The 19399-nt window shown below is 35.0% G+C and overlaps 1 long non-coding RNA gene across 1 annotated transcript; it reads right to left on the reverse strand.

Moving 5' to 3' along the window:
- Nucleotides 1–1986: 1986 nt before the first annotated feature.
- LOC137404363 (uncharacterized) lies at nt 1987–5858 on the reverse strand. The gene is made up of 4 exons (XR_010979669.1): nt 5721–5858; nt 4641–4675; nt 3607–3688; nt 1987–2329 (listed from the first exon to the last, which is right to left on the reverse strand). It is a non-coding gene; the product is annotated as an uncharacterized lncRNA (long non-coding RNA).
- Between the last annotated feature and the right edge of the window lie 13541 nt (nt 5859–19399).

Genomic DNA, 19399 nt, shown 5'->3' on the forward strand with positions numbered 1-19399 from the left:
ATGAAAAATTAAGTTCAAATTTTGTGTGCTTACAAGAAATGAGTGTGAGAACACGTGTTGTTGTAAAGTTCGCCCACTGATTATATGCCACTGATGTTTTTTTTAATTTTGGTTCAATAATATTGTGAATTACGAATTATAATTATTTGAGCTATTAACTAAATTGTTTTTGTTCTTTTAAGAAATTCCAAGAACCTACACTAGCTGCAAACACAGTCCCCAGTTTTGAGAGATCACAATTAGCAATCAAGATAAGCGCATGAGTGCTTAGTATGGAGACAGTGTTAGCACTCATTACAGATTGAACAGCATGATAAAGAAACTTTCTTTGGTCATCCATCTGGCTGACTCTAAAGTACCAGCGCACCAGTGCGCTGGTGCGCCGGTGTGCCAGTACAGTCAGAGATTTGCTGACTAGTACCTGCCCCTTCCTCTCTGGCATTTTGTAAACAAACAGCATCCATCGGAAGAAAATAGAAATTTAGTTAACTCAAAGGGTCTAGAAGCTGTTTGATTATTCATTAATTACAACTCCAAAATTTGCATCTTCACGCCCCAAGACTGTTATCCTACAGCCACCTGTCTCTATTTGCCAGGTTGGTTAGCACTTGTTAGTCTAGCCATGAGAGTACCAAAGCAGCATTATAGAAAAACAAACCGTGATGTTTATAAGCAAATTTTGTTGTGATCGTCTCTAATGCATTTTGCAGTTTACACAGATAATATATCGTTAATGTTTGGTGGCCTCAAAACTCTGGAAGACTGTTTATTCTTTGATCATTTGTCAAAATTTTTCTGGGGTCTGTCAATCTGTCAGTCAAGATGGTCAATTCCACATCCAAAAACAATAATCAACTTACAATTGGTACCATCAACTTTTAGACCTTCAAACAAACAACTGACATCTGGTAAGTGCAAGAGTGCACTTAGGAGGTATGTACGTATGTACGCAAAGTTTTATAAGATTTCAACAGAAAGTATTGGCATTATTATACCATTTGCGATTGTTTTGAATGAATGAGGCGCTTTGACTGCCAGGACGTTGTAAGATTGAATCTGACAAAACTAGTTTGCTGTTAAACAGTTTAAAACAATGTGTGCTTGAAATGACATCACTAACTCTGCCATAGTTGATATTAACTATTGCCCCAGGTTGCAGCTTTACTAGTTACTATTCCGTCGGTCTCTTTGCAACAAAAGCCAAAATTGCACTTCATTTTGATCTGGATGTTAAGCCGTGATCAGGTTTTGTTAATTTTAATATTGAAACACCCTTGCAGTCAATTGACCCCAAACATCAAAAACAATCTCGATTGATAAAAAATATTTTTTTCTACGTACTTCCTAATAGAATTTACTAAAATTTTGTGTAAGGTCATCTGTGAAGGTATAAAAAATATGCTGACAGGATGAGCGGGATGTCATCAAGCACTCTGGTTTTATTAAGTTATGCATAGGGAGGCGGATGTCATGCATATTCAAACCGACTACAATATCCTGATGGCACTGCATGGAAAACCAACTGTTGGTAACAGGATGAGAGATTTAGCGAAATGTGGAAAGAATCTCTTCCCAATCTGTAAGCCTTCACCACCATTTCAACCACTACTTCTACCAAAGCATAATTATAATTAGTTTGTTAATTCTTTTGTTTTGATTCTAAGTAGATAATCTACCAAAGAGAGGCATTCAATAAGTAAGAGATTGTTCAGGCTTATTGGACCATAAGCTATAACCAGACAAATAGCTGAGCTGTTCTGTTGTTGGTGCAAAGTGGGAGGATGCATTGTGTAAAGATGGCAGTGTGTCTGAGTTGGTTAGGATAGCGCTAAAATATTCATAACAAAGTTGAGATAACTAAATGTGAATGAAATAACTTTGGCTTTACATGCTTGAAGCTTTTTTTAATTAGAAGGTCAATCGAGTGCATATAGTTTGACTTCTGAAGGTCTCAAAGAATTCTAGTGATTTATTACATATTTTCAATAAATCTCAATTTATTATAAATATTACAGTAACTGTGGTAAGATAGAAATATCTGAGGAAGCAGGCACACAGTTGCTACTATGTATAACAAATCATCGTGCTTGCATCTGTGACAAAAAAATAAATATTTACTATAAGTAATATCTGGTGATTGCGACAAACAGGCATAAAAATAAATAGATAACAAATATCATGTCTGAGTATTGGCAGCCGGCAGTGCCGAGATACTAGGTATGTGGACTGGTACTGGACGACGAGCACTCTTTTCTTTTTCTTTGCGACAAGAGAATAGGCAGGTTTGTTGGAATATTAATTGAGCAAAAAGGAAGATTCCAGTGGAGATCTGTAAATAAATCAAGTCTGTAATATGGTGCAAGTGAATAAGGTAAAATGACATAGCCAACTTTAAAGCTTCCATTATGGTACAAATACTTAAAAACCTCAAGTGGATTCATATTTGACCTATGGCATACTGCGACCTACAGCATAGTACTATCCACAGCGTAGTACAACACACAGTATAGTACAACACACAGTATAGTACAACACACAGTATATTACAACACACAGTATAGTACAACACACAGTATAGTACAACACACAGTATAGTACAACACACAGTATAGTACAACACACAGTATAGTACAACGCACAGTATAGTACAACACACAGTATAGTGCAACACACAGTATAGTACAACATACAGTAGGCCTATAGTACAACACACAGTATAGTACAACACACAGTATAGTACAATGGTGTTGTTTTCTAGAGAAAGGTTCCAAAACATTGAAAACTGGTTTTTCAAAACACAAAATTAAAGAAAAGCAATATGTAAATAAAATAAAAACAGTGTTAGCACAAGAGTAGCTTTGTGTCACTTTATTAGCTCATTTTCAAATTGAGTTACATCATTAGCTGACAGACGTGCCAGCGGATAAACGTGCCAGCGGATCAGCAGTTTATGCAACAGGCATAATAAGGCAGAGCGAATTGAGAAATCATTAATGTTGTTCATAGAGGCGCCATGTGCGTGCTTTTTATAGATTTTGATAATCATCAAAACAGGAAGGCATGTATCTATTCACCAGCAGCTAACAATAGAACAGTACACTAATACTAAGGTTATTAGTAGAATTTCTTTTTTATAAAAAAAATCAATTATTTTGGCAGAATTGTAAAACTTCAAAGCTGACAAAATGATTTCATTTTTTCATTTTGCAGAAGTTTCATCTAGTGAGTAGAAGGTCTAATCAAGAACTGCTGTATTCGTTTTTAAAATTTGGAAAACAGGATACTTAGAGGAATGTAGATAAAGCTCAACAAAATGCTCACAAATAAAATGAGCAGTTGGTGTGAGGAGGTCAAGAGATGGTAAACAGCAAAATAGATGTTTGCTACAAAAAAGAAGCTGAAAGTAAAGAGGTTTTTATATACAGTCTCGAATTAAGAGGAACCGGCAGAAATAAAATATGAAATTAAAAATTAAGAAAGATAGAAAACTCGTTGCGGGATAAAGTAAAAGAGAGAAACTAGAAAAATAGAAACTGTCTTCATAGGCTGAAAAGATGAGGAAAGAAAACTGATTCAATAATGAATGAGACATGAATGCCAGCCTACCTTAGTGTGAGGCACAGATACTTCCACATCGAGTCCAATGACAATATCTCCCAGGTCCACAGGAATTTCCTATGCATCGTATCTGCAATAGCATTTACATGTGTTATGCTCAACCTACCTTTCTAGTGGTCTATGATGTGCCTGCGTCTTACCACATAAGACTGTAGCCAATCAAAAACAGCCACAAAGTATTGCCACAAAAATAGCCAATCAAAGTAGCCACAAAATCTGTAGCCAATGTAACTAACTAGGTCATAACAAAGTTATACCATATGTACAATATATATTACAGGATTGTGTCCTACATTTATTTTGTAGGTCTATTTATCTATACCCAATTAGTCATATGCAATAGAATTTATGCCTAAATGATGCAGTAAATGTAGTGCATAACAGTGCTTGCTCAATGTTTAAAAATGCCTAGTTATGCTTATATTGCACCTCATTGACATGTAACTATTAAATGATTGGCACTAGTCAGCCAAATAATACACAACTAATGCATATTAATGCATAACTATTGTAACTAATCATAACTTTTACATAATTAATGCATAACTATTGCATAGCTAATGCATAACTATTGCATAACTATTGCATAAATATTGCATAACTATTGCATAACTAATGCATAAATATTGCATAACTAATGCATAAATATTGCATAACTAATGCTAAATAAATTTGCCATTCTACCAATGGCGATTATAACAAAATTATATTAAAAACTATGAGGTTTAGTAAACTATACTGGAACATAATAACACAAACATTGAAAAAATATTGTACCCTTTGAGCTCCTAGTTGTCTAAATTAGTATTTTAACAGATCAAGATGAGTAAGTAGTAAACCACAGAGGCTATTGACACTGTTATTATTACATAATGTAGCCTAAGTTATTAGATAACTGCTTAGGTGGCTCTTGATCAAGCCTCTGCCACTTGTGTAAATATAGCTTTTGTTATATCAACTCGACAGGCATCTCATATGTTTGGAAAGGTCAAAAGAGGTCAAAAGTAATATAAAATACTTACTATAGTTGTGCAAGAACTTCTGCCTCTGTTGTATCCTAAAACAAACAGTTAGTTCATGATGACAGACAGCAGGTAGCATAAATGGTTTATTCAGTAAAACAGACAAATCTTTTCTTAGAATTTTCTAGATTTTAATGTCTGTCTCGACTCTAGGACACTAATTAAATTAGCAAGGAAATGCAGCTGTACTACAACATGTTTTGGTAGTACAGTTTATAAAACTCTTTGACAACTGTGAACAGGTGGTGAAGCCATGATTTTGTTAGCGATTTGTTTGCTGAAATCAGGTTTGTATCAAATTGACATGTTTTACGGAAGTATAAAGATGTTAGGTTTTAAAGCTGTAAATTTTACTAAAGCTTAACTCTTTCTCCTTTTAAATTTCATTAATATTAGTTGTCATAAAACACAAGTACTTGCACTCGGTTTTGAACATGAAATGTTGATGTTTATAGGAAACTTATCCTGGCTAGTCATCTCAGGCTATGTGGCAGATAGCAAGATTTTCCATAGTTGTTAAGTCAGATAACTTTTTGATAAAATAATATTTTTAAATAAAGTAAAACACTCCTTATTCAAAGCTCTAAATTTGTTTTACTTGCTAAAAGAAAGATTACTATGAAGCATTATTTTTGTATGCCAATCAGTAAGCCGTAAGCATTACTTGAACATTTTTATTATTCCAAAATTCAATTCTTTTCTGGAGAATGTAAATCAACTAAATAGGTTAAATAGTGTATTCTTACAAAAAAAACATTGCCACCTTATATTTTTGTTTATTGAAAAAAGTGCATAACAGTGAAAAATGGAACAAAGTAGATGAAATGAGGACCCACATGTACAGGAACGTAGCTAGTCATGGCGCTGGGCTCTGGCTGGCAGTTAGTTAATTTATTTAGTGGTAAAAATACATAACAATTATTAGAGTGAATCAAGTTAATTAAAACTTATTCACATTACACAAATTTGTTTACATACATGTTTAGAAACACTTGCCAGTTTTATCACCTGCTATAACATGTCATAAAACAGCTAAACATTTACTTTTAAAATGCCATCACTATTCGAAGTAGTCCTTACCTGATGCCAAACAGAATAACACTACGAGAACAATGATTATTATAAGCATTCTTCTTGATAGTCCAAGTGCCATAGTCTGCAGGTAATGTCTGTGTTAGTTTTAAGGTACTTATATCAAAACTTGGTTACTTCTAATGCCTGTCTGGAAACAACTGAATGAATCAAGTACGCTGCTGATTTTTATATGCAGCGTGTAATGTTATGGAATGCCATAAATCAGATGGGTGCAATGAACCATCCTGCAATCATTCTAGCGTGCCATTCACCACTTATTCCTTCAGCCAATTACGTTTGACTTAGGCAATCATCATAGCACATGTTAAATTCTTAGGCAGGTGTGCTACAAATCTGTGATGCTTTATCTGTCAGTAGCATGTACTTTTTGTTAACCGCCATCGTATCATTTGGTGTTTAAAAAAAATAACCAAAATAAAAAATACTTGTCCAAAAGAGACAAGATAATTTATAGTATGCTTTTGTGTAGATCTGAAATAGTATATTAAAATACGATCCAGAAAATCACATCAAAGTACTTACATGTAAATCACATCAAAGTACTTACATGTAAATCACATCAAAGTACTTACATGTAAATCACATCAAAGTACTTACATGTAAATCACATCAAAGTACTTACATGTAAATCACATCAAAGTACTTACATGTAAATATGGAACAAAAATGGTCATAATGGCCGAAAAACTGAGATTAATGGCTGACATATGAGTTGGTGGCTAATTAAAATTTCAGAATTCTAAAATCTGTTTACCAACTACATGAAAGATATTTAACCTTTAACCCTTTCCCTAGGTAAAAGTCATCCAAAACCAACTCAAAATCATTAAGTTCTTGTTTAATTCAATAAAATCGATATTATCTGAACATACATAGCTCAAACTGGAATTTATATCTTTTAACGACATATTTTGTACAGAAACATTCATTTACAGATGTAGTACTACAAAAAAGCAATGACTATGTTCAATTGTCTGTGTATGAAATGCTTGCAAGCATTCCTTTCGGCAGAGTCCAAAGCCACAGCTCTTACACCATGATATAGCATCGTCATTGTCCGAGCTAACAGAACCATCACTTTTCTCTGCATATTCAGAGTCTTCAAAGTTTACACCACTGCCATCATCTGAATTATTATCATACTGACCAGACAAAAGATCACAAATGACCACTGGATCAAATAAATTTTATTTTTCTGTTCTGAACATCGAGCTGCATTTTGACTGGGTTTTCCAACTTCCATTTTTTCAAAGAAGTCACGATTTCATATTTCTTTAGCCTGTAGCACAAAGCAACGCTCCTCAGATAATCATTTTGTGATTTATCGACTAATATCTTGCCGATAATATTTAAGATTTACTAGTAATTACACGTATCTTCTTTGTTTATTGTTATTAGTCGACAGTTTTACGAACGTCATCCAAAAGCGATAGAAAATTTGTTTCCCCTTGCAACCAATAAACAAAGTTTGGGTCGTTTCCCTAGCAAACGGGCCAATGCTATAATCAAATAGCCCAAGTCTAACAAATCTGAAAATTTTTGCAGTAGCATCATGTCCATTGAGCCCGCATTCGCTATCATTTTCATTTCATTTTCATTTAAGCACACGCTAACTTATCACTTTCAAACTATAAATAATCAGCAAAATTATAGATAGTATTACAAAATTCTTCATCTGCATCACAATCTTCTATCACATACCCACAAATGAGTTGTATGAAGAGTTGTCCCACTATCATCGCAGTAAAATTGTTACTATAACAAAATGGATCGATAAAGGTATTTGAAAATACTTAAAAATGGAAGTAAAATTTTCGGTCTAGCACCCTATACAAGAACTAATTTGTTTGGTTTACATAGAAACAGCATTTGTAAACAGCGCTATGTAGATACCAATATACTGGCTATCAGGGTGTCTGACACATGCTACACGATGCCAGAATACCGGCTGTTAGAGTTCAAAGTTTGTTTAAAGCATTACTGTGAATTTAACTGTCATATATTGTAATTTTTAGTTGTTTCTGTGACAGAAAATCCTCAAGTCAGTTCTTTTAGTAATACATGATAAATGGATTTGGTACAATTGGTTTTACGTTGATTGGTATAGATTGCACTCGAGTTAACATGCTTGCTCGAGTAATCCTTAAGGCTCGTCTTGCAAATGAATGGAATTGATTCTCTAGTATCATTTACTTACTGTAGAATTGAGTTGACTCAGCGTATTCTACCAGTAAGAATTGAATCAGTTTTTTTCTGACAATATTGAGGAATTGACGCGATTTTATATTTTCAATAAGCAAAACTACTTCAAGAGTCAAAATGCACCGATGCTTCTCTTTATTATCAATACCTCTAAGATTCTTACTGTGCTGACAAAGAATTCATCCCCGTCAGCGGTACCTTAAGTAACCCAATCTGTTAGTTGATGGGCACTGAAGCAAACATGTCAGTGCAGTTCAATGTTGCCAAGACGCCATATCGCTGTGTACATTTTATTGGTCAATAGTTTGTACTGCGCACTAATATGGTATAGCTCTATGGTTTGTTTCTACACTGACAATTAGCTTATTCATGCCATTTTTATTGTCATACAATTAAATCTAATTTTTTATGCCTATACATGCTAGTCAGCCAGAATAGTATATTTACTTTTATGCTTAGATTAATAGTTTGGTCTTTAAGAATATTGAATGCTCTCCTTAAATTTTTTCCTAAGGAAAGTCCTTATAGCTTGTGTTCATTTTTAAAAAGCCCTTTATAACAACTCGCTTTCATACTCTATACAAAGCATTGATCATGGATCACAGACTTAATGGATTTACTCAAAACTTTGCCACAATATATTTAGAATTGCTGACCACGACATTAGTATGAACGTATGACTGTGTTTTTGTCAAACTGCAAAAACAATAGCCTTTTTCCTTTGGTTTGTCAATTACATTGACAATTGCGCAAACTGTTTTGCTGATTTTAAGTTTTACATTAAAGCTATATGGCGGCGCTTTAGCTTTTACATAAAAAATATTGGCATGACTTAGTTTTATCCACATAAACAATGAAATTATTACTGATAAAGTTAATATTTGCTATACGATACGAGCAGTCAAGAGACTGACTTAATGCATGTTGATAAGTTAGTGATTCTGGTTTATCGTTATTTGGATATATTGTGATAAGTCAATTTTGGTTGAAATTGATACAGAATTGGTTTTGTTTAATTGGGAAAATTGAATTGAGCCGATTCACTGAAGTTAGGACAGCTAAAGAATTGAAACTCGAATTGTGGTGTTTTGCGGGGAATTGTAAATTAAATCAATTCTTAGGCTACCTACCTCTAAAGCAAAAGAATTAGGAATTGAATTGTTAGTTTTTGATGAGCATCAAAAATGATGATTGGATCAAGTCGGTTTTAAAGCAAAAAAACATAGCAAAACATCTCTACCAATTGGTACAAATTCAATTGATTTAATGAACCAATTTTTTCAAAGACATTTAGGCCTACTGCAGTCTAAAGCAGATTAAACCAATAAACCATTTGGTCTAGTGACAATTAGTCTAACATTGATGTAAAGACAAGAATAGAAATATGAAAACTTAAATCAGAGACTTCTATTTTGTACACAAAAGTTAAAATAAATGAAATTTCTTTAGATTAAATGTAAATTCAGGCAATTTTGTGCAAAAAAAGTTTTTAAATTCAAAAAAGAGATGAAAATTCAACATGAAAAACAATGATATAATTATAATGCTACATGTAGCTTCAAATTTTAGATAGCAAAGCAGAAACTTTAAATTATCGTTACTGTCCTTTTCGCAAAAAAACATTAAAAAATATTTTTTCATGTTATTTTTTAAGGTTATTGCTAGATTTCCTCTAATAATGAATTTAATCAGCTCTTCAAAATTTTTGGCTCCTTATGTAGTTTGAACTAGACCAATCAAATAAGACCAATCTCGTCATAGACCAATCATACCCTTAGACTAGTTGATTTTAAACGAATTAGCTTTGAACCAATAGCAAGTCGACCAGTCATTGTTAGATTTATAGTCCAGAACCAATGACGACTGTACATTGTATAAAGTCGAGTATACAAATTGTAATAAACCTTCTAGCCCGAACAGATATGTTGTTTGCCATTAAAACTTGATTTTTTTAGAAACCAGACAGAGTGGTGTGTGCTACTAATTTCGCCATGAGATAAGAACTTTTATTAAAAACACACTCATAGCGAGCTGAGCCGTCAAATTGTTTCTAAGCAAATGCACTACTAATTTGTTGTCTTATGCAAGTTGGAAAGCTGCTGATTTTTAGATTTCATAATCATAATGAAAAAACAAATACTCTGTTTATTGAAGGAACTTGTTTTAGACTACAGTAAATGTCTTTGGACGAATTGATCGGTTGACCCAATTGAATTTGTGCCAATCGGTAGAGATCTTCTTAAGGTTTAAAAAATGACTCAATTTAATTCACTTCCCAACAAAAAATTAACAATTCATTTTCTGATTCTTTTACATCATAGGTCATGTAGGAATCAATTCAATTCACAGCTCATTGCAAAACATTACAATTCAACTTTAAATTCTTTAGCTCTCCTAGCTTCAGTGAGTTGGTTCAATTTAATTCTTTAAAATAAAAGAAAATAGTGAAACTATAAATATATGATTACAATAATAGATGCCTTATCTTTTCGGAACCAACATTGTTTATAAACAGAGCTGGTTTATGCTTCTTAAATGGCTCACAATGAAATTATTAGTGGATCGTATTTTGCAATATTTTAAAGTACATGTACATCTGTATGATTCAGTCTAAGATCTTCCTGTTGGTGAGATGCAAAGCGGAATTGTACTAAACAAAATTCAAAACTAAAGTCTGGTTCCCATATACGCCGCAAGCACTGGCAACAGCACCGCAGGCTATCAGCGGGGATATGTGAACCTGCACGCCGGATATCGTCGTGTACCGCCGATAGTTGCCGGCTGTCAGCGCAAGAGTTTAGCGCTGTTAAAATTTTGAAAAGAGCCGCAGGCAAAACCTTTCCAAAGTGCAGTGTACAGGTGAAGGTCACCATTATCGGGTCGGCATGGTGAGCGAACATTTCCATGTGATTGTTAGCAATGCAGCTTTATGTGAACAGAAGCCGTCGAGCCTAGCGTTGCAAGCGTTTTTCTGCGCAGGATTGCCGCCGGGGTTTCACAATCGATATGGGAACCAGGCTTAACTCTTAAAGAAAGAATTTGTTTGAACTGTGAGTCTAGCAGGTATCACCACATGTTTATCCTACCAGCTAAGCAAAGACCGCAACAGAAAGTTTCTGACTGATTAAATGAAAATTTGGGAAAAAACACTAAGAGTGTTCCAAGAATAAAATAGGCAGTTATGTAATGAAGGAAGTTAAATTAATTATTTAGGTTCATTAGAGTGGAGCTTGTCAATCAATATGCTTTCATGATGCACATGACACACATGATGCACATGACGCACATGATGCACATGATGCACATGATGCACACGACGCACATGATGCACATTTATGCACACGACGCACATGATGCACATGATGCACATGACGCACATGATGCACATTATGCACACGATGCACATGACGCACATGATGCACATTATGCACATGGTGCACATGATGCACATGATGCACACAACGCACATGACGCACATGACGCACATGATGCACATGATGCATCTATCCGGAAGTCATCTGCAAGATAGAAATGGCTAAATCCTTTACACGCAAAGCTTTATCAAGCGTTTTATGTTTACGAATGATGAACACAGTATTTGCGAATGATGTGCCAGAAATCGTCGCACAGGTTAATCCATTTTAAAAATTTTCACACTTTAGGCAATTTTATTTTTATTTTAGTAGTTCCAAATATTCAAATGTTCTAAATGCTGCTAAGCATGACAAGACTGCGCCGCTGATTATTGACTTATGGCATAGCATTTCTTACCTTTTTTAACAAAGCGCCGGCATTAATCCGTATCATGCGCGTGTTTATCAAAACATTTATCATGTACAATGCATCATGCGTATCATGAAAACGTAGTGATTCAATATTCTGCAGTCTATAACCCTGTGATATGCTGCCATGTATTCCATACAATGGTTGGGAAATTGCAACAAAACATTCACTTGTATTTACCTACTTGGCATTTACCTACTATCTTGGGCTAAATATAGCGCTGTATTTTTTTATTAGGTGACATGTAAAGAAACAAGCTAGACTGAGGAACAGTTCTTTTTGATCCTACAAGATGGACAGTCCTTTTATCACTCTATTCTTTTTTTTAGTAGCAAACATGTGGAGAACCTTTGGAAAACTGCAAACAAAACTGGTACAGTAAAGGAGGGAACGGCATTTACTAAGATAGTTGGAGTAATCTTTGGGTTAAATAAAAATTCAAGCAACTGGAAGCCTAAAGATGTGTCATCGTCTATTAGCATGTAGATTCATTCACCTATTAACGGTACAGAGCTAATGAATATATCATTAAGAAATTATTCATGCTAGCCACCAGCAATAGTCATCCTGTCTCTTGTACCAACATCTGTAGAGGGGGGCAGCCATGGATTAATTCCTAGCCTAAACAAATCTAGCTTCTTTGTAAACTGAAAAAACTAGTACCAGCACAGCTCTATAAATATTGTTTTTATGGGGTTAGTAGGAATGAGGTTAGTAAGAAGGGTTAGTAGGGTTAGGAAGTTAGGAAGGGTTAGTAGGAATACAATGGTTTCCATGTCAATCTCGGAAGTGAATAACATGAGGCTGCATAATTATAATCTAGATTAGGAAATGCTTAGAAATTTGTTTTCTGGTTGCTAGCTGAAAACGAAATGATTAGCTAAGACAAGATTAAGCAAAACAAGTTAAACAGGCTTTTTACTATTCCACAAAAAAGCTACCACCAGTGCAACCCTATAAACATTTCATTATTATTTCTGTTGTAATTGAATACTGCCTTTTCTTTGCATAGCATAATAGCTTTTCTGAGAATTCTATGAGCTGTTGGTTGGTTTAGGAATTAATTTGAATTTTGAGTGGGGCAGTATAGGCTTTACCCTATAACATAAAAAACAACTAGGCAGCTTCATGAAAGAGTAATATGGGTGCTTAGCTTTGGATAACATTTTCGGGCAAAAACTTGAATACCGTAAAACCTTAATTTGAATGCCGCTATAGGAGAAGGGTTGAAAAAGATAGCGCCATGAGGTTCAAATAGAGGTTTTACAGTATATACTGCATATATAGATGGAGCATATACTGTATATATAAAATATAGGCTATATATATACGGTATATGCTCCTACAACGTCAATAAGCCATTGTAGGAACATTAATGTTATAGGGATTTTATGCTATACATGTAAGTTGCCTAATATGTTCCAAGATCTTTCCAAACTCACTCCTTTGGTCCTACAGAAAGAGAAAAATTAGACTTAATTTTCCTATTTATTGGCTGTACTGTAACTGTAATATCATTGGTTTTTATCAACAACTTGTTTCCTTTTTCTTACCAGTTTCACTAGTTTTATGATCCATTATCGCCGTATTTTTATAATAAGCTACTGAGAGCGCACACCTTCAAAATTTATCTACAACGATTTTTTTATAGACAACAATATCTATTCTGGAAAAGAAAAATATTGACAAATATTTTATATGTCCAGAATGAAGTAACGCAGCAATATATTTTTTATTCCAACAAGAGAAGTGTATACTTCTCTGTCCTTATGTTTGTAGGGATCAAGGTTATGATAAAAGATAGCTTCCGACGATACTCTAGCTCATGCCATTTACATGTAGATAGGTAAACCAGCACTGTAACACCTGCACCAATCGATCGCCTTTGAGTATTTCTGAATACTTGCCTAGCTACTTATTCTCTGTGCTTTGCCGGCACACCTGATGATCTACCGTGGTAAACTAGACGGTCACGAAACTTGCGTATGTAATAGAGATAACACTATATGTACGTCGGTGTTCCTTTCTTAAGTCAGGTGAGAGAGAAAGCAATGTTTTTGGACTAACTACAAGACTCTCGTTATTCAAATCAAATTTGAGAATTTGCACAGACTTATATAGTATCTTTTATGTAATATATAATATAATATATGTATCAATAGTATATAATACGAAACAAAAACTTTACATAAACTCTATGTTATGGGAAGTTTATGTTATAGGAAGTATACATTATAAGATCGTCTAATGTATTACTTTGTATACCCAATGTAATCGTCGTTTGGTTCCCTGTGGAGTATTAAAGGGTCGCAGTGCGTCTTTTGCACAAAACATAGCTAAAGCACTAGAAGAGCTGTTGGATGGTATCATAGTAGCCTCATCCCAATTGTCAAAAACAAACCATTGAATTGATTACACTGTGAACACCTCATTTATTTTTAACACTCCCACTGAGTTCACAGTGTCAATAAGCGTATGTTACTTCCGTATCAGGACTAAAAGCTTACAAAGTTTTACAAAGCGCAACCTTGGCAGGGATGTTGTCAAAATGCCTGCAAGCATTGCCTCACTTAGGCAATACTTTGTAGCAATAAAACATACTTCTATTGCTTCATGAAGGAACGTCGTGGTATTTAGTGTCCATATGTCTTAAACACTTGTTGTTTTTGTTGTTGCTGGCAATGGTGGCGGAAGACTGATTCACTGTTTCCATGACGCGCATGATGTGTGTGTCATTGGCCTGTCTTGACAAACTGTTGTTTTTGCGGAGTTGTCCCCCGTCAATCGGGCGAGCAACACAACAGCTTGTCACAAGACATACTGCACCTGATGCATCAGCTGCACTGAAAGGGAGTTGTTATCTTCCGTGTATGCTGCTTGGCGGCAATGTTATGGCAGTCGCTCCTTGGTAATCATAACAGATTTCGCACAAAAATTTATGTGGAAAAATAAGATTACAATGTTTAATCAAAGACCAGTTTCTGTTGTAAACGTTAGTAGAATTTAAGAATAAAATAAGTTGAAAATAAAATCAATAAGAACATATAAAACTGACTGATACAAAAATACAACATACCTCTATTGCTTCATGAACGAGCGTAGTGGTATTTAGTGTCCATATGTCTTAAACACTTGTTGTTTTTGTTATTGCTGGCAACGGTGGCGGAAGATTGATTCACTGTTTCCATGATGCGCATGATGCGTTTGTCATCGTCTGCGAGACGGAAATGGCAAAAATCAGTTGCTCGCCCACTTGACGGGGGGACAACTACACAAAAATCAGCAAGTTTTGCTACTCGCAAATCTTCATCGACTGTTTCTTGCCTGCGAATGATGGAAATGGCAATTGCGATTGCTGCGCAAGAAAATGCTGTACAAGCTATTCCATTCAGAACATTTTCACACTTCAGTTAATTATATTTCGGATTGAGCAATTCCAAATCCTTTAATGCTCTCAATGCTGCTAAGCCTAGCAAGACTGTGTTGCTAATTATTGACCTACTGACCTACGGCGTAGAATTTCTCACCCTTTTTAACAAAGCCTCGTCATTAATCTGCATCAAGCGAATGTTCATGGAACACATATCGAACAGGAACTCAACGTGTGCACAACTCCAAGTCCGCATTATGCACATCATGGGAACATGGTGATTGTCATTGACGATGAATGTAGGAATTTTAACCCTTTGAACTCTAACGGCCGTTATTTTGGCATTGCGTAAGGTGTGTCGGAAACCCTAATGGCTGGCGTACCACCATTCACATGACTCTGTTTACAAAAGTTGTTTCTAAGTAACACTGTAAACCAATCAAATTAATTCTTGCACAGGATGTTAGACCTGTAATTTCACTTCCATCTGTAACAGTTTTCAAGTATTTTTATTTATTTCCTTTGTTATAAAAACAAATTTTATTAGAACGACTTCCGAAAAAATCGATACAACTCGTTCGTTGGTAGGTGATGGATGATTTTGACGTAAATGAAAAATTTTATGATACTAATTATAATTTTCCAGTTTATTTTGAATCATGAAATGATGATGAACGTGCGCTCGAAAAATATTATACTACTGTAAATATTGTTACGAGGTTTTAAAGTCGAAAAATTTGTTATAGTTTCAGCTCGAATAATGGTGAAATACTGTTTTTTTCTGTTTAATGACATGTGCTTTGGGTTACCCGACTTTTTTATTAGTGTTTAACCAAATATCATTGTATTATGAGCACATTTAGATATGTTAAATACAAGTTTAAAAACTTTGGATCCTTGGACAAATTGCCCAGGGTTACTGGCACACATTGACAAGAACGGCCAGTTTTCAAAGAGTTAATTGAGATATCAGTACCAGACAAGAGTTATCTTAGCCTAACTGCTTTCCTTTGCAGCTTCAAATTGAACTAAGTATTTCGAGTATGTTGTAAAAAACGCCATTGTACTCCATCACTTGCTGAATCAAGAGATTAGATTGCCTGCAATACAAAAAGGAAACTCCAGTGGTTGATAAACGATCATTATCGTCATCAGCCCAGCTAGCATTAGAATATCCTATCAGAGGTTCATTGTTTTTATTGTAGATAAGTCCATGAATGGCATTGCTTCTGAGATAACGCAATACACCATACACGGTTACAATACAATACACGGCTAGCTGTGGTAAGATGTGTAACAGCCAGACATGAGTTGAACTTAGCTATAGCTCTCACTGAATGCGCAATGTTTGGGGGAGAGGCTACAGCAAGATATAAAAGGCTACCAAATAAAGATTTATAGGGTTTTGGGTTAACTGGTTCGCTTCTATCGGCCTTAATGATTTTTACATCAGTAGCGACTGGAGTAGACACTGGTATGTGGTTCTCTATTCCAAATCTTTGAAGAATCCAATTAGCTCTTTTGCGACCATGAGATGCTTGGTGGGGCTCTGCAAAGTGTTTGCGTATGCAAACTGCGTATGCAATTGCTTTGCTGAGTCTTTAGCACGCCTTTTGCCTGTATGTAATGCCTTAATGATTTTTACATTAGTAGCTAGTGGATAGACACTGATATGTGGTTCTCTATTCCAAATCTTTGAAGAGTCCATTTAGCTCCAATGCTCCAATGTTTGCGTATGCAAACTGCGTATGCAAACTGCGTATGCAAACTGCGTATGCAAACTGCGTATGCAAACGCTTTGCCGAGTCTTTAGCAGGCCTTTTGCCTGTATGTAAAAGTCTTTAACAGGTTTCCTACAAATTGTTTCTGATTAGTGAGTATTTAATTAATTAGTCTATCGTATCTGTACTTGAACAAGATGGAACAATTATTTGCATACATTGAGCCGAGCCAATAGACAATATGTTAACAGCCTACCCTGAGCGTAGTTTCGCTTTGCAAAAAACTTAAATTTTTATTGCAATTTGTTTTTAGCAAAAACCAGGCGCGTCAGATGCTTTACGGCTACCAATGTTCACTAGTTTGGTAGCCTATGAAGTTTGGGTTAATTTTATTGAACAATAGCACTACTGAAAAGGGTGACTTTTATGTCTAACAGTAGGCTTAATAATAATGCCAAAAGCTGTAACAATGTTGATAAATTATCCGACTCAGCCATACTTATAGTCTTTTTGAAATTGGCTGAAATAGGGTCCGAGCTCATCCTGCAACACATTTGTGGTATTATGTAAGGCCTCAGCTGATGTAAAATTTTAAGCTGATTAGTTTGGTATGACAACATTTTATATAGACAATGTAGGTCAAAACCTATGACAACTTACACGCACCCTTGTCAAATATTAGGATTTACTGAATATGTAATTACTAGCTGAAACAGTTACCCAACGAGCTAGAGTAACTTGAACTATTAATTTAAGCTAGTAATTTAAGCTAGTTTACATTTTTACTATAATAAGAGCCATGTCTGATCCCGCTTACTAATCGTTACTTTACGAATAATGATCTTTCACCCAATCGTGATCTTCAAGCGTGCTAGTAATAACCAATAGTATTTTCTCAAGCGCTTTAAGCTTGAGTATTTTAGCTGATGTAATGAGTACATGCACAATTATTGCGATGTAGCTGCTTGGTCTAGTGGGCTAGGTAGCCTGTTGGCAGAACTGGAGGTTTTGAGTTCAAATCCAGTGCAAATCAAACTTTTTATTCCTGAAACTTCATCGATATAACGTGACACGTGAACGACACATGACCAACAGACAAGCACTGAGATTTATATACATGTATATTATTATAGATGTCCAAGTAAAGGAGTTAATTTGGTAATAAAAGAGTCAGTGAATGCTGGTTGACTGATTTGCAATGAGTTGTTCTCTCTATCCAGTAACAGCGACATGCTGATAAGGAAGTAAAGCTCATCTTGGTCTTTCATCTCAAACCTGTTAGTTTCTGTTATGCTTATTTTGATAAGCTGATTTGATACCTTGCACATTATATTGAATTTGATACCTTGCACATTATATTGCATTTGATTCTTTGCAAAATGCAATAATTGACCTTGTCCAAGGCATTGGTGCCATATGCTAGATTCATCTGCGTGTAAAGAGCAATAATAATCCAGATGCGCACTAGCAGCATCCAAATAGTGAAGTTCATCGATGAGCGTTCCTGCTGCATGTAGTTTTCCAGAACATTTTTTTAGCCAGCAGCAAGAACATCCAAACTGCACGATGACATGCTTCTGTACAGAAAACTAACTGAAAACGGATTTGCTTGCAGGTCTGGTACATGAAGTACACCATGCATGCTATTAGGCTTCAGTTGTTCACACCTCACTCAAACTTTTACTACTGCAGTGCCTATACTAGCAACTTGTGTCCATCTGACTACCTCTGCAAAACTGACAACATCTGCCAAAGAGCAAGATATATGTATAGGTAACTGCATGGCACCGCAGTTAGTTATTATTAGCATAACAGAACATAACCAAAGAACTAGAAGAATCATCAGATGACATCAGAGTAACCACATTCTACTTATAAAAAACAAAGCATTATTTTATAACACTGTAAATACCTTATTTATTATTTAACGGTAATGAAATGTCAAACTCTTTTTCTTGTTAATATTAGCAAGAATCAGTAATAATGTAGCCAGAACCATTAGAGTGAAACTACCTTGTGACAGTTACTCACTGGGCAGCCAATCACTGAGCAGCCAATCACTGAGCAGCCAATCACTGGGCAGCCAATCACTGAGCAGCCAATCAATGGGCAGCAAATTTCGTAGCAAGTGCAATCGATTTTATTTATTATGTACAAACAAAAATAAATATTCATTTACACAATGCAGTTTGTTAATACATCAATAATACATGCAGTTGCAATCATGTGCATTTACTTTTTCCATAAGAAATAGTATATCATGGACTTTTCAGCGTCAAGTTAGTGGATTTAGTTCTAGTTCATTCAGCTGGCAGCATGTTGTCAAATGGATTCTGCATAAACAAACATGTTTAACTACATCTATAGGAATGAAACACACACAGCTGTGATTGGCTAAAGAAAATTATTTCTAACAAACATAATGTTAATTACATGGTATTTCCAGTGCAAGCCAATTTCATTTGAAATTTGCCTAGAAACAATGGTGGCATATCACATCCTCACACAAACATTTATTTATGTACAGACGAAAATATTTTGACTTGTAACAGATATGTGAAGGCCACAAGAATATATTGAAACTGCCC

Source organism: Watersipora subatra, chromosome 9, assembly GCF_963576615.1.
Source record: "Watersipora subatra chromosome 9, tzWatSuba1.1, whole genome shotgun sequence".
Taxonomy (NCBI): Eukaryota; Metazoa; Bryozoa; class Gymnolaemata; order Cheilostomatida; family Watersiporidae; genus Watersipora; species Watersipora subatra.